The sequence below is a fragment of the Ambystoma mexicanum genome, chromosome 7p, assembly GCF_040938575.1.
Source record: "Ambystoma mexicanum isolate Mex_15411 chromosome 7p, UKY_AmexF1_1, whole genome shotgun sequence".
NCBI lineage: Eukaryota > Metazoa > Chordata > Amphibia > Caudata > Ambystomatidae > Ambystoma > Ambystoma mexicanum.
In genome coordinates, this window is record NC_090939.1 from 904,386,856 (window position 1) to 904,410,325 (window position 23,470).

The following is a 23,470-nucleotide window of genomic DNA, read 5'->3' on the forward strand; positions in this document are numbered from 1 at the left end:
CAGCTCCAGAAAAAGTCTCAAAGTTACCTTTCTTATGTTCAAGGTTATACAGTTTTAAAAACATCCTCGGGGCTCCCTTTCCCAAGTTTCAAGCAACACAGTTCAAACACAAAAAGGGTCTTGAGGCTCCGTACACAAAACAACAAATGTAGCTCCTCAAGTTTCATGGTTCCCTTTCCCCAAGACTTTCATTTTATCGGTTCCATGCGATAATATCGCTGCAAAAATATCGCCATACAAAGATTTTGCCATATTTTTGCGGCAATATTACCCTATGGAACCTGCAGGGGACACCCCCGCAACCCCCATATATTTTAAAAGGGACCGGGGGACACCCCCGCAACACCCCCATCCATTTACCCCATAAATTATCCCCACCAAAAATATCGCCTATGGCCGTTCCCGACGACCATATGTACGGTGATATTTTTGGTGGGGATAATATTACCTGATACCATTTTATCATCACAAACAGTTGGGCCTTGTTAACTTCAAGGGAACACACTCACAGAGCTGTTGTGCTGAAACTGGCACCTGGATCCCCTCGCCAGATTATCGCAGGCTATACAACTTCGGGGATAGGGACACAATCTTCAAATTGGCCCAGGAGAATAGGGCAATTTACAGTGTTCATTGCTCCAGTCGGTCTTGATATTTGGATTTCAATATTCCTAAATTGTGGGTCAGCATAGTTACACTGTTTCTCAGTCTTTGCTTTATGGTCAAGAGTTCTTCTTAAATCATAACGGGATCCTATATTATCTCAAGCATATATTCTCTCTTTTTTCTCTCTGCTGAAATCATTAGTGTTGCAGTTGGTGAGAAACATTCTCAACTGTGAGACTAATATTAGAACAGATTATTCCAGTTCTTGTATGTATGGGATAATTTGATTAAGTTGAGCAAGATTTCCCCATGGATTTGGACAGAATGCCCATTTGCTCAGATTTTACCGGCGTGCCACCTACACCCAGAGAGGTTTTTTATTGAAATAATTAGGCCAGGTGTGAGGGCCGTCCATCAAGCTCTCCTCTAGACAAAGCTTTTTCACCCTAGCACAGGCGTTTTTATCCCCGGTTTAGTGTCTGGAGATTTTCTACCCCTACTACCTAACTATTAGCAGCCTATCAACGAGGGCCTAGGCAATCGCCGTATCTATTTGAAGTTCCTCCTGGTCTTTCTTAGCTTGACCTATACTAGCGATCGTAGGGTTGTAGCTACCAGAACCTCTTCCTCAAATCAGTCCCTTTTCTTTCATGCCCTGATGTTCCTCTCCCAGTCTTTACTGATATCTTCTTCTCGCTTCTCTCCTTTGTCCAATTATTTCCACCTTTTCTTCTCCCTCTCCGCATTGCTTCCTTCCCTGTCCCTCTGATGTCTCTCTCACGCCTTCTACAGTCTACCTTCATTGTTTGATGTTCAACCCCCTATTCTTTCTCCGACTACTCACCCTTCTCTCCTCTACTACTACTCTCCCATCTCAACACCAATTCACTCTGTCCTCCAAGCTACAACTCCCACCTCCATTCTACTACTACACCCTCAAAACTACTAATATCCATGCTATTTCTCCCACCTCCACACTGCTACTCCCTGCTTCACCCGCCTCCTTCTCATTCACTCTCTCAATCACCTTCAACTCACTCTGTACACTCATAACACTCATCTAACTTGCACGCATATTCACCACACAGTATCACTTGCTGTTACCAACCAGTACCTCAGCTTTTCTTCTAAATACCTGAACACTCCACTCTACCGTCGATCCGCCTCCTGGTCTCAACCTCATCCGAACTTCTGACAACTTCCTGCAGCCCTTCCTATCCTCCCCCTCCTTCTCACACTGTGATGTAACAATGGTGGCCCCCTATTGGTGAATGCTCTACTTCGCTTGGCACATTGCGGTACATTCCATGGTAAGTATTGAGGAATTAACTTGGTGATAAGCCACTCCACAGAATAGTAATTTATGTCTCAGAGATTCCTCAATCTGTGCTGCGGCTGCTCTTTGTGGTGTGCCACATTCTGACCGGCTGCATAGCACTTCTGTTTCTCAGCTCGCCGGTTGTCTCTCTACTTCTGCTGAAACAGAAGATCCTGCTGTCTGGATCCTTGGAGGTTTTGATGGGCTGCGGTTCATGCAGGTGGTCCGCCTAGATTTCTGGGGCTTAGGTTTTCCTGTAACTAAAGAAATAAGACTGCCAAGCATTTGTTTGTAAGGTAAGGGGTGAAGATAGTACAACTCAGATATAAACAGTCACTTCGTCAGGGGTCAGGAATTGGGGCCCTCTCAATTGCAACTGTCCCCCTATGGGGTAGGACTGGCTCTGGCTTCCACCCTGGTAGTCCTCCCACCCCAGGTTGAGCCCATCTCCTTGTGACAAGGTCAGCGTGATGGCCTTGTCACGTAGCACATTTACTCTATCTCAACTGCTGAGTGATGTTTGGATGCCACACGTGCTTCCCATAGTGTGGTCTGCAATGCAGTTCTTTGTATTATTGTTGGTTATTTGTGCCGTTTATTGGGGGCAAGTTTTACTGACCTTTTAAGGTGTCAATGAGGGTGGGAGATGGCAGATGGGGTTGTTTAATTACTCAAGTTTATGTGGTTAGAAGTTGGTACCATCAAGAGGTGGGATCCCGCCCAGTTTGTTTATGATCCTGTATGGCACCTTGCAGTTTCTACAGTATCACTATTGTAAGAAAGCAATAGTAAGGGTATTGCCACATGCTCCGAGTAATGGGTCTGCATTTACGTGCATGAAGACCAATATGGGGCCTTTGATTTACATGTGTCAGGCCTATATCCGAGGCAGCGTCTTGCCATTTTAGTGACATGACAAGTAAGGGGGTCTTAACCACCATATCAAAGCATGGAAGGTTTTATTAGATTTAGAGCAGCACAATATTAAGGTTGCTTTCCCACAGGAAACACACTTATCGCATCAAGCAAATAATGGTTTGCATCTCATTGGCATTATCATAGTAATTCCTTCTCTTACTTCACATTCTCCAGAGGAGGTTCAATTCTGATTCATCACTCTACATTTCAAATTCCATAAGGTTTTACCGGAGCAAGAAGGGCGAGCATTAACCCTTTCTGGAGAGGTTAATAATGTGCATATTACTTTGATCAAGGTACACGCACCGCATACTGGCTCTCCTGATTTTTACAATTGGGTTTTGAAAGGGCTATTGTACGTTTACAACAAAGTTATAATCTTGGGAGGAGACTTCAACACCATACTGAACACAAAATGGACACATCCAGTCAGGTAGAAAGTCCACGGTTCAAATCCGCCACGGTTCTACTACAACAGTTAGAATTGTACAGACTACTTAACATCTGGTGAATTAGACAGCTAGCAATAAGGAATTTATGTTCTGCTCTTCTGTTCTTAATGCAACTTCATGAATTGACCTTTTCCTGCTGTCAAACAGAGAAGCCAGATTGTGCGATCTTAGCTCGCACATTATTCAATCATATTCCCATTAGGGTTGGTGTTTGGGCTCCCTGCAAGACCACTTCTCTTTAAAGCTGAGGGTCTATCGGATTCAGTTTTATGGTCGGAAATTCAGAAGGAGATTATGTATATGTATAAAACAGGTTGATCTTATGGTACACTGGGAGGCTTTCAAGAGAGAGAGAGAGAGAGAGAGAGAGAAAGAGAGAAAGAGAGAAAGAGAAAGAGAGAAAGAGAGAGAGAGAGAGAGACAGAGAGAGAGAGAGACAGAGAGAGAGAGAGAGAGAGAGACAGAGAGAGAGAGAGAGAGAGATCCCATGACATCCCATGTTAGAGAGATGACATTTCTTGGTAGCAAGGCATCTGCTCGACAATACGGTGAAGGACAAAGACCAGGCCGGACATTGGCCTTGCTACTGAGAGATGAGCTACCCCCTACTCTACTTCAGGCCCTACAAAATGAAAAGGGGAACTAGAGTATGATAATAATATTGTCTCACTTTTTTCCACAGTTTTACACCAGATTGTATTCTTCAACATGATTTCAAACTTAACTTCAACCCAACGCCATCTTAGATCAAGTTAGGCTGTATTGTCTTGGGTATGGGTGTGGGAAAGCTTTAGATGAAACTATTCCTCCCGATGAAATATGTAGACCTATTAGTGTATTGGCCAGAGGCAAAGCTCCTTGTTTCGATGGCCTTACCACCAACCATTATGAGGTGTATTCAGAGGATCAGGCTCAAAACCTTCTCAAGATTTACCAGGAAGCGCTGGCTAGTGTGGCATTGCCACCCATCATGAGAGAGAGGCAATTATAATCCTCATGTTGAACACCAATAATGTTCGCAGTGCTCTCCATATTGTCCTATTTTCCTTATTAATATTCATAATAACTTACTGCCAATAGTACTAACAAATCAGCTCCTTCCACTTATGCCAACATATGTCTAACCAGATCAGGCCAGATTCATACTCGGTCCTTCCACTGTGTGTCATTTAAGGAGGCTGTTATTCCCTTAAACCTGACATTTCAGCAGTTGCTGTTTTACTGGATGCAGAGAATGCATTTAATTCCATTCAATTGCCTTTTCTCTTAAGTGTCCTCCAAAGCTTAGGGTTGGATCCACAAATTATGTCCATCCATTATATCCATGATCTGTTCGTTATACAGACACCCCACAGCAAGGATATAAAGGATATCTGTTAATTATCAAATATCTGGAAAAAATCAAGTTGAAGCGGACCCACGCAGGGATGTCTGCTTTCCACCCACTTTAGTTTTGCATAGGAGGATTATGTCTCTTTATGCTGATAACCTGATGATGTTTGTTGAGATTCTGCAGATTAAACTTGCCCCAATCATGGAGGATATTTATTCCTTTTGGGGACCTCTCAGGGCTCTGAGTGAACACATCAAAATCAGTACTTTTGCCACTATCTAGAGGGGCTTCAAAGATGTATGGTGGGCTGGGATTTTGACGACAGCCGGGAAGAGTTGGATACTTGGTTGTTGAGATTAGGCAAGAATTATATCAGGCCAAGTATGGCAGTGACCTAACGAAGATGGAGTCACAGATTGTAAAGTGGAAATATCTTCCTGTGTCCTCAATAGGCAGGCTTTCAGTTATTAAAATAATACAGTTGTTGAATGTTTTACACCCGTTCCTAAAAAGTCCCCTTTACCTGCACTAAATCTTTTATTGCAAAATAAGGACTCGCTTTTTAAACTCTTTGAGCTAGAAATGTTGCCAGGATCGGTCGAACGCATTGGTGGCACCAATGGAACCAGGCAGGCTGGGTTTACCCAACTTGGAGATGCAGTATCAAGGCATAAAATAAGCAGTGTCACATAGCAATTTGCTATGCCATTCTGTAGGTTTGCTAATCAAATGGACACATGTGTAGCAAAGTTAGCTATTTAAGTTTCCCTCTTATGCAAGCGAATGTGCAGCAGCAATCATCTCCTCCACTCTTAAGTGCCAAAGGCATGTGTGGGAGTGCTAGGCAAGAATATTTTACTTTTTCAAATAATTGCAAACCAGAAGTAACCCGTGTGATTCTTTTATTAAGCTTTCTATATCCTGTATGGCAAAGACCAGTATGTGTGAGCTTTATATTTTTAGAAAAGACATACCTGCAATTGCATTCCTAAAATGTAACTTGTTACAAAATGCATAATTACGGTATTGCACTGTAAAACACTGCATCATCACCATGCTTTACAGTAAAGTTTAGGTTAGTGTATTTTAATTTCATAGTGTCAACTATATTTCATTTTGTTGGGGAAGAGGGATCATATTGACAAGTGAACGCTTTTCAAATGTACATGATCAAATGCTTTTGATGGCAAATCTAGTTCTGTAACCTGCAGGTTGGATACATCTTGCAACTGGTGCTCAACCCATGAGCGAACCCATACTCCTTGACATTCTATATTATCACCCTGCTGCTTTATACCAGGTACCCTGAAAGTGGGAGGACCACAAACTACAATATTCCGACTAGTTTGCCCAGTTCTGTGCCTGCCAAGCAATCCACTCTTGTTAGTCTTTCTTTCTTCTTACATAATGAACATACAAAGCGAACTAGATGCTTACGAAAAGGAGTGATCAATAGTTCCACCCAGTCTGTACATCTACAAAGAAACACCAGAGCTTGATGTGCTTTATGATTATGATTGTATTATATATTACCGCCTGCAGGAGACAACTGGCCAAAATGTTTTCAGAGCCTTTTTATCATATCTATTTGTGTCCATTCATACAGCTAACCTTTTACAGTCAGTCAAAAAAAGGTTTATTCGGATGCAAAATCCATTAAACATACAGATATAAATGCAGAACACATCACATTTTCACAATATGATATGATATGATATGGCATTTGTAACACGCCTAAACACAAGTGTTTCAATATTCAATTTCAGATTTTTACAATATTCTACATAAAACATTTACAAAAAATCCATAAAAATACAATAGTAGATTCCAAGATGGCCGCCGGGGCATTGAGTCGCGTCTGAGCCGCGCTCTCCCCCGGCCGCCGAAAAAGCAATGCAAAAGCAGTGTTTGGGGCCAAATAGCATGCGACACGACCCCTCACTACTCTCCGATGTAGCGGCCCCGGCCAACGAGTTGATACGGGCGAGGAACGCTCGTTCGCCGAACGAGACGGCGGCCGCCCCTCCCCCATCGGAAGCTCCAGGAAAGACGTCTGAGGAAGCGGCGGCGAGGCGCACTACGCGAGTGCGGGGGCCTGGCCCTGGATCCTTGGGCGGCCTCGCCCCCCCTGCGTGTGGGCGCCCACGGCTCGGGCGGCGCCAGAAAACAACGCGGAGAGCCCTCGGACACTCAATCCGGCGCGGAGCCAAAACACCGGACGGTGGCGGCGACGGCACGGGGTGTGCCCCCCCCCCCCTCCCGGTATTGGTCACCATTGGGGTGAGTGCTTGAAACCCTGAGGGGGGGACCCCCGGCAGAGCAGGGGAGGCCAGGTGGGGAGCCGCATCCCACAGCAAGGAACCCGGCACGGGACATCTTCCCGCGAACTAACTACCCACAGAAAGGGGCGAGGCGGGCAGCGCAGACAGGCATTACAGAGAATTTACCAGCAAGGATCAGTTAGACCCAGCGGTACAGACGGACGCACCGGGCCACCCAGGCGTCGCCCAGGCTGGTACCCCAGGTAGACAGCACGGGAACACCCCACTGGGGACATCATATAGATCTGCGGGACAGCCTAAGCACGATAAAAGCCCTCAGGATCCTGGACGGACCATGTCAAGGGCAAAAAATAAGAATACCGCTCTACACCAAACCCCACAAACCACAAGGCAAGATCCAAACTTACTACAACTGTGGTCATCGGACATAACTGCGCAAGCAAAAGGGAAGCAACAGGACATACAACAGAGAGAAGACAGGGCGCAGGCAAACCCTCACCCACCTCCATCAAGAGATGACATGCAAGTATGGTTTCAGGAGTTTCAGGAAAAATTTATGTCAACAGTCCAGGCGCAGTTCACGACAATGAAAGACGACATGAAGCAGGCGGTTCATGATCTCAGGATGGACGTGGCCAAACTAGAGGAGAGAACGGACACATTGGAAAGAACGATGCAGGGGGTCGAGGAGCAGACGCGCCAAACGAGCGAAACCCAGGAACATCTGGCGAGACTCACACAAAATCTGGAGATACAATGTGAGGATCTGGAAAACCGCTCCAGGCGCTCAAACATTCGCATTAAAAATATGGCAGAAACAATACTGGATAAGGACCTTAAGACAGCTGTGAAAGAGGTGTTTAGAGACATTCTGGGAGAGCACGAGACAGATACAATCGGAGTAGACAGGGTCCACAGGGTGGGGCCAAGGAGATCCGGCGCGCCAGGAGAAAGACCACGAGACGTGCTGGTGGCGCTCTCCTCCTACCCACCAAAAGAGCAGATCCTGAGGAAAGCCAGAGATATGGACCACATAAAGATGAATGGGCAGGAAATACAACTATATCAGGACTTGGCACTGATCACCCTGCAGAAAAGGAGAGCGATGGGCCCCCTTATCAAGGCCTTGGTGGCAAAAGAAATACGTTACAAATGGGCATTCCCCTTTGGGCTAACTTTCACATGGGAGGGTAAACAGAGAAGAGTGACCTCTTGCGCAGAGGGCCTCAGCATGATGGGGCTCCAAGAAGACGGGGAAGAAGAAGATCAGGCAAAGGACAGAGCGGAACAGAGAAGAAGACCCAAAGGATGGGACACCATCAGACAGAAAGGATCAAACAAGGGTAGAGAAGATCGCAGGTAGAAGACACGATCAATCACGGAAGGGGAACGACGCGGCCCCCCAGGGGCTAACCAAACTACGCTACGTGAGGGGGAAGCTGAGAATGAGAAATGGCACAGCAAAGGTAGAACCGGCGGCCGGGAGGGCCCAATCGGCTTGGAATCCGGTAAGGACAAATGGGAAGATGGGGTTTAGGATCCCCCACGGAAAAGCCCCCCGAGGGTAGGATGGGCAGGGAGCTCTGGGTGGAACGCCCGGGCAACAATAGGAACCCTCGCCCAACTCGGGGGCAAGTTGTTTGGTTTATGGTTATTGGTTGGGGGGGGGGGGGTTTACGGGGAATGCACACGGAACAGCGGACATGACCATGAAGGCGACACCAAGGCAAGGGATCATAACCGCAAAGCGAGAAACACCGTAGGATGGGGAAGCTTCGCATCGTAACGTATAACATAAGGGGGATGAATCACCCCACAAAAAGGGGTAAGCTGGAGAGACTACTCAAAAGGGAAAGGGCGGATATCCTGCTTCTCCAAGAAACACATGTCAGGGCCAGGGACAAGCAGAAAACCAGACTAAAGGGCTTCAAAGTATGGGCCCAATCGAACTCCACAGAAAAAAGAGCGGGGGTCCTGATAGCAGTGAGGGAAGGATGGGACGCTAAATTCGAGGACGCTACTGCAGACAAGGAGGGAAGATATGTGTTTGCTAATGTAGTACTGTCGGGTATGCGAATCACTCTTGCGTCCGTATACGCACCTAATGTGGGACAAGATGGCTTTATGAGAGATACTCTGGGTAAATTGGAACCCTTCGCAAGAGGAGAGGTGATCCTGGGGGGCGACCTGAACATGGCGTGGGACCCTAAATTAGACAGAAGCACGGGTAACATACAAGGACAAGGGGCACCGTCAAAACGCCTCAGGCAACAAATGGCCCAACTAGCCTTAAATGATGTGTGGAGGGAATTGAAAGGGGAGCAAAGAGGGTACACACACTTCTCGCATGTGCATAACTCCATGTCAAGAATTGACTACTTTTGGGTCGGAGTCGGCATGTTGGGCAAGATCCAGGGGTTGGAAAAGGGGGCGATAGCACTCTCAGACCACGCTCCATTATGGTTAGATGTGAAAATTCCGGGGAACCAGAACGGGCTATGGAAGTGGAGATTGCCGGAGGACATTATCCGAGACCCGGTAATGGGGGAAACAGTACGGGAACAGATAGAAGATTACTTCGCACAAAATGACAATGGGGAAACATCTTTGAGTACGGTCTGGGAGGCGTTTAAAGCAGTGATCCGCGGAAGGATAATGTCACTAAAAATCACGAAAGAGAAACAGAGGCATATGTGGGAAAGGGAACTAGAAAGATCGATCACAGAACTGCAAGGGAAAATAGTGGCACAGCCCTCTAGAGATCTGAAGAGGGCTCTGAGACATACACAAGGCCAACTTGAGATGTTGCGCACGAAGGGGGCGGAAAGGAACCTGTTATACCTAAAACAAAGGTATTATATTAAAGCAAACAAGGCGGACAGACTCCTAGCGAGACAACTCCGCGCAAAACAAACAGACACCACGATCAAAAACATCACAGATACAGCAGGAGAACGATGCACGCGCACACAAGACATAGGGGAAGTTTTCAGAGAATACTACCAGAAACTGTACTCTACAGACCACCCAGACGTATTCGCACAGGACACATTTCTGAAAGCCCTCAACCTCCCACAGATCTCAGAACAAGATAGGCAGGCCTTAGAGAGCCCTATCAAAGAAGAAGAAGTTAAAAAGGCAATAATTGATCTCCCGCTCAATAAAGCCCCAGGCCCGGATGGCTTCACGGCCCTATTTTATAAAAAATACGCGGATACACTGACCCCTGTCCTATCAAAGCTCCTCAACTCGTTTAGAGAGAGTGGCAATGTTACCCCCTCTATGAACGAAGCGAAGGTCCTAGTATTCCACAAACCAGGGAAAGACCCCTCAGACCCAGCCTCATACAGACCAATCTCACTGATCAATATAGATGCCAAAATATATACTAAAATTCTAGCAACCAGACTCTCCCCGCTTCTCCCGAACCTAATACATCTAGACCAATCAGGCTTTATCCCGGGAAGACAAACACATGACAACCTTAGAAGGATTATCCACTTACTGGAAAAAATAGGTATAAAACAGACCCCGTCTATCCTCCTCGCAGTAGACGCAGAGAAAGCGTTTGACCGGGTGGAATGGTCAATGCGGTTTAGGACACTACACTGCATGGGATTCGGGGAGACCTTTATTGCGAGAATAAAAGCGAATTACAATGCTCCTACCTGTAGAGTGGCAGTCAATGGGGAGGTTACTGAAAAGATTTGCATATCCCGGGGAACAAAACAGGGATGCCCCCTCTCCCCACTACTATACGCTATTTTTCTAGAACCCCTACTTTGGAAACTAAGAGAAGCCAGGCACATTAAAGGAATAGATATGGCAGGAACACAACACAAGGTCTCCGCTTATGCAGATGACATGCTGTTAGCACTGGAAGAGCCGAGCAGCGCTTTGGGGGCAGCGATCAGGGAATTAGAGGAATTTGGGGCTATCTCAGGCCTAAAGATCAATAGGAACAAATCGGAAATTTTAATACTGGCAGGCGACAGGGGGGAGATAGGGAGAGCAGCCAAAACACTGGACCTGAGGGTAGCAGACTCTGGCATTAAATACCTGGGTATAGAGCTCACACGAAGGGTGGATCACTTATATGGGAACAACTACCCGCAACTATTAGCAAAACTCCGTAGGGACCTGGAGAGATGGAATCCCCTCATGATCTCGTGGTGGGGCAGGATACAGGCGGTAAAAATGACCATACTCCCAAAAATACTATACTACTTCCAGGCCCTCCCGATAGGAGTCCCCAAATCATTCTTTAAAGCACTCACAAAGGCCATCACAACCTTCGTATGGAACGGGAAGACGCCAAGACTAGCCAGGGTTATCATGTCCACGCCGATCAGGGAAGGAGGACTGGCGCTTCCGCACTTTCAGAAATATTACCAGGCGGCACAGTTAAAAGTACTCCGGGAATGGCTAGGAAACGTTCCACAGCCGACCTGGGCCGCACAGGACAGAGCAGTGGCCAGAACACCACTAGTGGAACTCCTCTGGAAACAGAAACAACATAGACATCCCAACATAGAAATTAGTCAAATCATGAAAACAACAATGGCGGCCTGGGATATTCAAACGAGAAAGGGCGTAATGACCACCACGCCTGGCCCGTTCACCCCAATCAGCAGAAACCCGCAATTCCAACCTGGGATGGAACAGGGGGCATATGAATGCTGGGAGGAGGCAGGGATAACAAAAATAGGGGAAATGTTCGAAAACAATGAGCTAAGAGCATACGAAGAGTGCCTCACACCCTCAGCACGCAACACAAGGGAGAAATTTAGATACGAGCAGCTAAAACACTGGCTCAAATCCCCAGACATAATCAAGGCGGCAACAAGAACCCTTACCCCATTCGAGACATATATCACAACAAACTCTGGGGCAAGAAAATGGGTATCGATCCTTTACTCCTTTATCAACACGCAGGACGAAAAAATCAAGTGGCCATACATGAACAAATGGATCAAAACATTGGGTGTAGAACCGACAAGACAACAATGGGAAGACCTCTGGACGCTGATCCCAAAGATGACACGATCAGCACAAACAAGAGAAACGTGGACTAAAATCATCATCCAATGGCATTACACCCCAGAAAGACTACATACAATGTTCCCCAACTCGTCGAACCTATGCTGGAGGGAATGCGGAGAAGTGGGGACATGGAGGCACATCTGGTGGACATGCAAGGGGATAACGCCGTTCTGGGAAGAGGTCAAGGGTGAAATGGGGAACATTTTTCCAGAGGCAGAAAAAATGGGGGAGTGCGTTTGGCTATGTGGGATGAGAGACGACAGGGCCAAAAGAATCAGAAAAACACAATGGAGAAGCTTTATGGGCCTCCTCATAGCAGCTTGGACAACAATAGCCCACAACTGGAAGAAGAAAGACACCCCACTGATATACTCATGGCTCCAAAGAGTATGGGCCCAGATGGCGATGGAAAAGGTCACACACACCATCCAGGGAACGAAAGACAGATTTGTAATGGAATGGGGAGGGACTCTGGAATATCTCCAATCGGACTTTATGGTACAGTGGTGCCCTCATAACATCAGGATCTCAGACATTTTCACTGCATAAAATAATCCCGGCAGTAAAAAGCATGCATCCCCAGGGGGGGAGGGAAGGAAGGGGGGTTGTTGGGGGGGGGAGAAGTTGTGATATATTGTACACTTGGTTGACGTGTTTGGAAATAATAAAAACAAATTTGTAAAAAAAAAAAAATACAATAGTATATCTATTCACAATAAAACCTAATATCCTTAAAAGCCACTGTTCCGATACGTTTTAATCCATCATTATATTAAGACATTCCACCTCCCTGTAACCTCATCAGTCTCTTTCTGAAATACATCGCTCTTTTCAAGGAGAGCAATGCCCAGGCAGTAAACATAGTGTCTGCACACAAAAGAAAGATGAGTGCTGCCTTATGATTGCAGATCTCTGACTTCTTTAAAGCCGGTAACAATGTTACTCTACGTATCCCAGCATAGCCAGTACAAAACAATAATACATGTGACAGATCTTCACGCTGGTAACCACACACCGGACAACAAGTAGAGTCTGGGAACCCTTTCCATTCTGCTGTATTTCCTTGCAGAAGGAGGCAATCAAATCTTGCCCTTGTGATTAGCCACCAGTCTTTTTTCCGGGACCCCCAAACTAAGTATGGTTGAATCACCGAGGGCCTACTGATCGCAGAACGTAGTTGACCTGATTTAATCCCATACTCCAATAAAATTCTCTTCCTTGTGACAGCCTACCTAACCACCATTTTATGGCTTTTCCCCTCTACCTCTGTTATTAGCACCTCAGGCTGAAAGAGACTACCTAGGTTGGCCTCCTCAAGCGCTTTAGAAATATAGTCCAGCCAGGGAATTTTTTGCCATTCCCCCTTTCCCAATACAGAACGAATAATAAAATGGCACAGGGAGGCAAATTCGTTTGCCCATAGCCAGATCCAGAAAAGAATCGGGGCCAGCGCCCACAGGTCTTCCCAAAACTCCATTCCCAATTCAGGATGAATTGCAATAATTGCAGCCGAGTTTGGGAGGCCCAGCAGTCTCCTGATAAATTTGTTCTCTTTTATTTTCATTTCGTCAGCCCTCTGGAAGCCCCATATTGGGGCACCATACATGGTGACGGCCATTGCTCGGGCACTGTAGATCTTAGATATCACTTCTAATGGTTCTCCCTCACACCGTGACATAAAGCGGAAAATGCCTCCAGTTTGCTGGCTCACTTTCATAGATTGTTTAGCCAGATGTGCCTTTCCAGATAGAGCTTCCGAGAAGCTTAACCCTAGGTAATCAAATACCTTTACCCTGGGTATCACCTCTCCCGCACATAACATTGGTCTCATAGCTGCAGGTCGTTTCCTGCCCACACACGCCATCACAGCAGATTTTCTGGTGTTGATTTTTAGACCCAATTCGCACATAAATGTTGTGTATGCATTAATCAGGGTCTGAAGAGCTCTTGGTGTTCTAGCAATCAATACTGTGTCATCTGTGTATGCAAGAACAGGGAAAGCCCTTCCCCCGCAAAAATATTGATGAGGAATCCAGAAAGACCATTTATATGCAAACAAAAACATATTGGGGCCAGCACACAGCCCTTCCGCACACCATATCCGACACTGAAGCAGGCCGTGCAGTGACCACCCGGTCTACTGCGCACGCATGCCTCATTATCTGTGTGGATGTCGACCAACACCCTCAAGATATCCCCCGGACAACCCAGCGACCCGAGCACGGCCCAGAGCTTGTCAAAGGCCGTACTCAGGTCCATAAATGCCAAATACACCGGCTCACCCTTACAAAAGACCGAGTTGGCCACTAACAGGTACAAATTTAAACTCTGTTCCATGGTCCCTACCCCTGGCCGAAACCCAAACTGAATATCAGAAAGGATAGATTGTTCAGTCAGCCAGGATTCAATACGGGCCAACAAAACTCTTCCAAATATTTTAAAGGAGTCCAACAGTGAAATTGGCCTATAGGCCCCGGGGTCCGCCATGTCCCCCCTTTTAAAAATGGGGAAAATTATGGCCCTTTTCCATGAGCTGGGAAAATTACCGGATTTCATGCAGGCATTGAACAATAACGTTAGAAGCAGTGCCCACAGATCCATGGGGTCCTGAAACATATCCGCGGGAATCATATCCGGGCCTGGTGCCCGGTTATGGGCCTGTTGAAGTATTGCCTTCCTGACTTCCTCCACTACAAAATGTAGGGGGGATGCCGCTATTTCTACAGGCCCCTCAATTGTAGTGACCCCAAAGAGACTCCCAAAATGCTTTATCCAGGCTCCTTCCTCCACATATGGCCCACTATCCGCAAGGGTTCCACACCCATTTGGGCCAACCTTCACAAACTCCCAGAATGCCTTCTGATCCCTTCTTTTAGCGGCATCCAGAAAGCCTTCTCAGGCCAACCCTTCCATTTCCTTTTTCCTCCGACTGAGCTCACTCTGGTACTGAGCTCTAGCCTAAGTCAATGCTCTTCTACTGCAAGCCGGGTCCTTAAGGATCAATAATAACGCTTGCTAAGCTTCTTTACATGCCTCGTCAAACCAGCCCTTCTGAGAAGATCTCCCCTTAGCCTTAATTACTTTTGTAAACTTGTTTGTTAGAGCCCTCTCTAATTCTACGAATCTGTCTACAACCAACTTTGCAGATAGGGGATCCCCCAGAATATCCCCCATAAGGGGTGCGTTCTACATGATCGATTCATAGTGCAATTTCTCCTCTACAATTGTCCCCCATTTGATTCGTCTGGATCCATTGATCACCCCTTTAACATTTTACAGACGCTCATCTATGGCTCATCAAGTCGTTTCGCCCACTCGCAAAGTCAAGTAGATTTTATGAACGGCGAGTAGCATTTACAAGAGATGTTTGAAACTTTCATTTAACATTTACTTTGTTTGCAGTAAATGTGAAATACAAATTTCACTGTGCATGGCTGGCCTCTGGGTGGCAGCAGTGTGCCAAACATGAAGTGGGCTTGTAGTGACATGCACCATTTTACAGGAATTGCATTTTACATTTGTTGTCCTCCGTTGCTCTGGGTCAAGTGCATTTCTCTTAGGTTGAATAAGTAAACTAAGTTACCCGACCTGCACGTCTAGCTGAGGTTTAAAGAATTTGCAAGCCCTGACTCCTCTCACTAATGTCTTATTTCAGCAGTTCGCAAAACTACTGTATTGTTGCTAATTTCATGTCGTGGGTACAAATAACTTCTGGGGGCATTAACAATAGCAGTACAAAAATGCTAATCAAATGGGTCTGTTTGCCAATTCAAAACAATGTTTATTAGCAAACTCTGCTAATCAATTTTTGAAAACTAATTTATGCCTTGCAGTTCTATCTAAACATGCCCATTTTCTGTCTTACTGGTTCTAGGCGCTGTCGGATAGACCCCATGTTGAGGTGGAAAGGGATGCAATACTCAATGGTACATCCTGCTGCAGAGTACAGATTAATGTAGGTGCTAATACTTGCAAGGTCTGGCCTACATTATCGGGTGGAGTCTGGGTAACATACTTATTTTCACCTCTGCTTCCGGTAACCAAAATAGCTGGGATTGAAATTACATTTTAAACATTATACATTAGGAGTATGAACAAATTACCCATTAGCGCCTTTGGAGACTATTTTCCAGAGAAACCATTTCTAACACCTGATAAATGTAAAGAGATTGGGGTATCGTCCAATTTTCAGATATATGGCACCTTTCAGAAAATATTTCTTTTATTCACCCACACAACCCACGTGTTTTCATTATTGCATGAAATGATTAGTGCGCAGGAGGGAGCAAAGGGAAATCGGTTTCAATCCGAACTTCAAAATTGCTCATGACAGAATCAAAAACATCCAATTTATCAAAAAAGCGTTGGGAAAATACCCCAACAATCCCCACTCAAGACCAACAATGGAAGTATATTTAAAAACCAACTAAAATAATTACCCATAAAAGTCATTTCAGATGTATTACTTTTAAATTCCTATTCTAGTTCTACACCTTGACAGAGGAACTGCATCGATATTATCCTATTATGTCTCACTTATGTGATAGATGCAGGAAAGTCTATGCTCATTTTTCTTTCTCCGCTAAGTGTGGCAGTGGCCGCAAGTACACACATTTTAGAAGGGGGTGTTGAAGGGTCTGCCAAAATCCTTGTGGTGGAAATTGATCTGGACCCAATGGAGGGCTTACTGGGATAAACTGGCTATTACAGTTCATTCAAGAAACTTTGGCAGTGTTGCTATTTTATTAGCCAGTAGATGTGTGGATAGGACATGGACTAAAGGACCGCTCCCATCTGTTGGTAAGTGGATGGCAGACACTGCATATTGTCATATTGTCATAAACAGGAGGACTTGTACATCAAATCCCTTCATTGCCTTCAAGCATCAGGACTTTTGGGTACCTTGCTGTAATTAGCCACTTAGCCGTACCAATAGACCCCTTAATAAATGTAATATATTGCTTTTTATAAGCTGGGTGGATATTTTGCATGTTAGTTGTGGCTATATTAGCTTACCCCATTGAAATTATAATTTAATAACTTAAGTACCTGGCTTTGCCCGGTAATGTCCATTCTCAGATTTGTTTTCATATTCCACTGAAAAAGAATAACGCGATACATGTTCATTTTCATTTACCGCCAATTTAAATCCTCACATGAATATCATATTTGTATGCTTACTCTGATTATTTGCAGTCTTAGCAGTGATGTCCATTTTCAATGCTAAACACACACTGCAAATAATAAGAGTAAGCATACAAATAATGATATTCATGTGGGAATTTAAATCGTAGGTAAAAAAAATTCGGTCTTCAATTAATTAGTGAAATTAACATGTATCAAGTTTATTGCAAAACAAATCAATGAAAATAAAGACACACTAACTCCTAAAAAAAAATGTGAAAATAAAAAAAACGCAAGAACAGTTTAGCCCAGACAGTGCCATGATGAGCACTTTCTACACATTACCTGTAAACGGCTCACATAACACCACAAAACGTGATGCCAAAAACCAAAATAAAGTTAATTATCTTGGGAACGGGATGATCTACCACGATATGATATGACATGACATGATATTTTATTTATATTGTGCTCATACACGTGTTTCAGAGTGCGACCAAGCAAAGGAAGGGGAACAGGGGAGAACAAAAATACCATCTTACAAGGCCCAGTAACATTAAGAATGCGCAAGTGCATGGAAAAGGGAAAAAGGGGGAAAGTACGTGGAAGGGGAGAAGTGGAAAGTGCGGACAGAGAAGAGAACAGAATAAATAATAGGTGGGATGAATAAATAAATGCAGAGAAAAAGGTAGTGCAGCCAGACAAGTGGCAAGTGCATGAATAGTCAGATAGGGTATATCTGATAAGTGCAGAGGAAGAGTGGGGGACTGTATGGGTACAGATACAGATCCCATTGCCAGGGGTGGCTCGGAGGCAGTGCAGGAGGGAGGCAGGGTGAGCAGGTATCCGGGCCAGAAGGACAGAGGGTGGCCAGGGACGCGGTGCAGAGAGAGAGAAACAGATCAGCAGGGGAGAAGAGGGGCAAAGGCAGAAGCGACAAGGAAGGTCTTGAGGTGCTTCCGGAACCAGAGATGGTACTCCTCAAGTTTCAGGGTGGCCGGGAGGCTGTTCCAAAGGGAGGCCCCGGCCGAAGACAGATCTGCCCCCAACTTGTTTCTTTGAAAAACGACCGACCCTGGGGGAATTAGACATAGAGGAGCAAAGGGCTCGAGAAGGGAGGTATTTACGGCGGATAGTTGAAGTTATTTCGGTCCCAGGCCCCAAAAAGCCTTGTGGACAATGCAGAGGGTTTTTAATTAAATACTTGCTTCCACTGGGAGCCAGTGAAGGGATTTCAGAGCTGGAGAGATACGATCCCAGGGCTTTAGGCCGAGGACAAGTCTCGCAGTCCTGTTCTGGATTAGTTGTAAAGGGAGGAGAGTGGAGGCAAGTAGATTTAGAAAGAGGCTGTTACAATAGTCCAACCTGAAGAGAATCAGAGCTTGGGTGACTGTGAGCTTCTGGGAGAAGGAGAGGAAAGGCAAAGTACCTCTAAGTAGGTGCAGTAAGTAGTTTGACTTTTTAGAGACGTCAGAGATGTGTGCGGAGAAGGAAAGTGTAGAGTCAAATTTGACCCAGAGGTTCTTAGCCTCATAAGTAGGGGTAGGAGGAGGGCCAAGTGAGGCCGGCCAGAGAGTGAGGGGAAAGGATGGTGAAGGTGCCTGTGGCAATGTGGATAGTTCTGTGCCTGGATATTATAGACTGCAAGCCTATGATCACAATTACAGGAAGTAAACATAGGAAGGTATTGATGTATGGACTTTCCTCTAATGGTGACTCTTCTCTTGGTTACCTAGGAGACAAGAATCATTGAAAGGGAGGCAGAAAACCACTGTTACAGCTGGGCATATTGAAGGGGAGACGCTGTGAAGTGAAGAGAGAGAAATCCGAAGTTGAAACAGTTGCATGTTGGCGCCGTTGCGCCTTATTAAGAGTTTTTCAATTGGGTGTTTTAAGAAGCGAACGTTATCGCTTGTGAAAAGGCAGCACTGAGGAGCGGGCGCTGTAGCAGTCGGCTGCGCCGTATCAGGAGGCTTGAAGTTGACGAAGGGATCGTTGTCCCAGGGGCATTGAGGAGTTGGCTGCAACGCGGAAGAGAAGTCGCAGCGGGGACAGCGACAGCGACCGTGTTCGCTCTACCCAACGAGGGAGGAGGTCGGCGAAGTGCTACAAGAAGCGCCGTAAGTGAAACTGCAGGAGGAGGGGTTCCGATCGTAATTGGAGTGAATAGCCTGCCGATGAGAGGGAAGTTAAGCAATTACGGGCTGTGACCGTTGCTGCGTGTTCCAGGAGCAGCGCCAAAGCCTCCTTCTGCATAGTGAATGTAATTCCTGCGGATGAACGAGAAGCATCGTACGGCAGAGTGAGTCTTGGGTCGGTGTTACACTGAGGTCGTGTAAGTGCAGATTAACCACTTAACCAAGGAAGTGCTGGGAGAGGTCGAGGGTTACCTCTTACTGAAGCCAGACTGTACAAAGAGGTAATGTAAGCTTTGCAGAAGCACTTGTCAGTAGGAGAGCTGGCTGACATTTACATGGAATTTCTTTTATTGAGGAAAGACAAGGGCTCTGGGTAAGCTGACTAAGGAAATGTAAGGGAGAAGAAGGGAGAAAAGGACACTCTTATTTTAAGAATTGAGAACTCTGACAAGAGAAAGAAAGCTAAAAGCAGGAATTGTCTTTGCATACATTAGAAAGAAATGTCAAACGGAAAACATACAAACCCAATTGAGACAATACTTACCAGCACTAAACCAGAGGTTGCCGATGCCTAAAGAAGATGTATCCTTTACAATAAACCTGAAAAGAAATGAAAGAGAATTGTTAATGAAAGAAGTGGATTCTCTTTGAAATCCATACACCTACTTATTGGCTCAGAGTATTATTTATTTAGAAACTAAGCAAACGGCCACATTTGGTGTCAGAAGTGGGATAGCGAGAGCGCCATGGAGGACCTTATTAAGACCCTAACTGAGGGCCAACAACTATTGCAACAGGCCCTACAAATGCAGACCCAACAAGCTCAAGCTGATAGACTCGCATTCCAACAAGCATTACAGATGCAGCGGGCCCAACTTCTTGAAGTTACCAATGTCAGAAACAACCCTCAAGTACCCACCTAAGTTTTACAAAAATACTCGGCTGGTGAGGACCCGGCTCATTTTTTTGTAAATTTCAAAAGGGTGGCTCGAAATGCACAGTGGCCCGCCGAGGGATGGTGCCATTACATCGCACCATTAATGACCGGTGAAATGCAGTGTGCATACCAGACGGCGAATCCCGCAGGCGATACCAATTACGGAGACATGAAGAAAGTGGTGTTGGAACGAATGGGACATGATGAGGAGACGTATCGAATAAAATTCAGAGATGTTAAATTACTCGGAGAAGAAACGCCGAGGCAATTGTTTTACAGAGTAAAAGAATTAGCTGAAAAGTGGCTACAGCCTAATATGTCTTCCCCGGCAGAAATAACCAAAAAAATTATTTTGGAACAGTTCATTGAAGCACTTCCTGGTCCAGTACAAAGATGGGTTAGACAACACCATCGTCTGACACTATCTGAAGCTGTGGATGTAGCCTCCGCTTATCAGACGGTTGGTCAAGGCAAAGCATGGTCCTATACAACAAATACTAGACCTCATACGTTTGCGAGCTATGTCACAACCGAGGTGGCCACACTCAATGCTGAGGAAACCCGAAGGAGAAATTATACGCTCCAGACCCAACAGTGAAGGTCCTAGCAACTATTGTCAGTCTCCAACTACTGTCCGAGGACCCCAGTGTTTCGATTGTGGGGAGTGGGGCCACCTTGCTAGGTTCTGCCCGAAGAAACCAAAGACGGAACCAATGGATGTAGGTGTTCTTGAGTCCGTTAAGAAGACTATGAACAGACACCGGGAAGACAGTCACAATATCTGTATACGTGTGATGCGGAGGTAGATGGGAAGCACACCACTGCCTTGGTCGATTCAGGAAGTCTACAGACGGCCATAACAACAGAGCTGGTAGGTGAAAGTTATTGTTCATCTGGGGAATACCTAAACGATGTGTCCACGGGGACATAAAGGCCTATCCTTCAAAGAAGGTTCAGATAAAGATGGCCGGGGAAACTATGAACGTGAGAGCTGCTATATTACCTACTTTACCCAAACCCTTATAAATTGGATCGGATATACCAACATTTTCTAAATTAGTCGAAATTGAGAAAAGCTGGTTGGAAACGGCCCCTTTTAATAAAGAAGAAATACTTACACCACTTGTTAAGACACAGAAAAGTAGAAAGATAAAAAGGGCGTTAAAACAGGAGTGGAGAGCCAAAAATATTTGTCCTGTCGCAGTTGACTGGAGGCTAGATGAGGATGGCGATAGCTTTAGGTCAGCCCAGAGCTTAGATCCATTGTTGCAATATGCCAAAGAGAGGGCATTGGAAGACCCACCAAGGCAAGGTCCACACTTTGTAAAAGAAAATGGGTTGTTGTACAGAGTGACCAAATCTCGGAACGGGGAGGGTCTAAAGCAATTGGTAATACCCAAGAAGTTCTACAAGACAGTCCTAGAAGTCGCCCACATACAAGTCGGAGAAGGTCATCTAGGAACGGAAAAGACTACTAAAAAAATCCTTGACAGGTTTTATTGGCCAGGAGTGTACAATCAAGTGGTTAAATTTTGTCAATCATGTGAGGAGTGCCAAAAGAAGAATAGGGCCAACGTGAAAAAGGCACCGCTACAACCGATGCCACTCGTTGTAGAGCCCTTTAGTCGGATAGGAATCCATGTTATGGGACCTTTGGAACCAACAAAGAGGGGCCATAAATATATCCTGGTAGTAGTAGACTATCAACAAGATATCCAGAGGCATTTCCGTTAAAAGCCATGAATACACAACAGATATGTGATGTGCTGATCCCCTTTATTGGACGAGTTGGAATTCCCCGAGAGATCATCACCGACCGTGGTTCAAATTTCATGTCCAATGTCCTTGAACAGGTCTGTGCAACGCTAAAAATTGAACACCTAAAAACAGCAGTTTACCACCCACAGACAGATGGTTTAGTTGAACGCTATAACCAGACCATCAAACAAATGTTAAAGAAGACAATGTTCCCAGAAATAAAGACTGGGATAGGATCTTACCATGGATAATGATGACTTTAAGGAACACCCCACAATCCTCAACAGGGTTTTCACCGTTTGAGCTGCTGTTCGGAAGACCGGTTCGGACTCTGCTGGACATATTAAAGGAGAATTGGGAGGAACAGTCAGAACATGAAGTAACCCTAACAGAGTATGCGTCTCAGCTACAGGAAATAATTGAGAAGTTACAGGCTATAGCTAGAGACAATCTACTTCAAGCTCAATTAACTCAGGAAAGGCATTACAATCAGAAAACACAATTAAGAACCTTCAATGTGGGAGAACAAGTGTTAGTGCTATTGCCCATGTCAGAGAACAAGATGTTAGCGGCTTGGAAAGGGCCGTATGAAGTACAAGAGGTCTTAGGCCCTTTGACGTATAAAGTGAGACAGCCTGGGAGAATAATACCCTGTCAGAGGTATCATGTGAATTTGCTAAAAAAATTGACACCTCCCGTCCAAACCGTCGCCATGATAACGTTAGATGTGCCCCCAGAAGAGCATTTTCCAAAATTCAAAGAGAAAATAGGTCTAGAAGGTCTGAACATTAACCCGGAGTTAACATCTACCCAGAAAAATGAATTATCCCATTTATTACAAGGTTTTTCGGAGATATTCTCCTCACTACCAGGGAAGACTATGTTAACTCACCAACGGATCGTTACCAAACCGGGGACATAATAAGACTCAGACCATATTGAATTCCGGAAATGAAGATACAAGCCTTCAACCAAGAGGTTCAGGAGATGCTAGAGTTGGGAATCATTGAGTCGTCCTATAGTGAATGGAGCTCACCTCTGGTCCTAGTTCCGAAGTCAGATGGCAGTTTAAGATTTTGCATGGACTTCCGGAAATTAAATTAAATATTTAAATTCAACGCTTACCCCATGCCAAGGATCGAAGATTTATTAAATAAACTAGGGAAATCCAAGTTCCTGACTACTATTGATTTAACCAAAGGTTATTGGCAAATCCCATTATCAACTTCAGATAAGGAGAAGACCGCGTTTGCCACTCCTACAGGGTTGTACCAGTTCACAGTATTACCCTTCGGTTTACATGGAGCCCCAGCAACGTTTCAACGACTGATGAACTACATCACGAGAGGTCATGAACAGTATGTCGGAACTTATCTAGATGACATTATAATTTACAGTAAAACCTGGTCAGAACATCTGCGACACTTAGAGGGTATACTTAAAACCCTGAGACAAGCTGGTCCACACGTAAATCCCAAGAAAACCCATATGGCTACCTTCCACACTAAATAACTAGGATACTATGTGGGTCAAGGTCTAATCAAACCCCAGGAGGAGAAGA

General features: G+C 45.3%; 1 protein-coding gene across 1 annotated transcript in view; it reads right to left on the reverse strand.

The window, feature by feature from the left end:
• The window catches only part of NSUN3 (NOP2/Sun RNA methyltransferase 3), a 358,318-nt gene that overhangs the window by 269,880 nt on the left and 64,968 nt on the right, over nucleotides 1-23,470 (reverse strand). The window contains exon 3 of the mRNA XM_069637189.1: nucleotides 19,759-19,814. The gene's annotated coding sequence lies outside the window, so the exon portion shown is untranslated. The remainder of the gene's footprint in view (nucleotides 1-19,758; nucleotides 19,815-23,470) is intronic.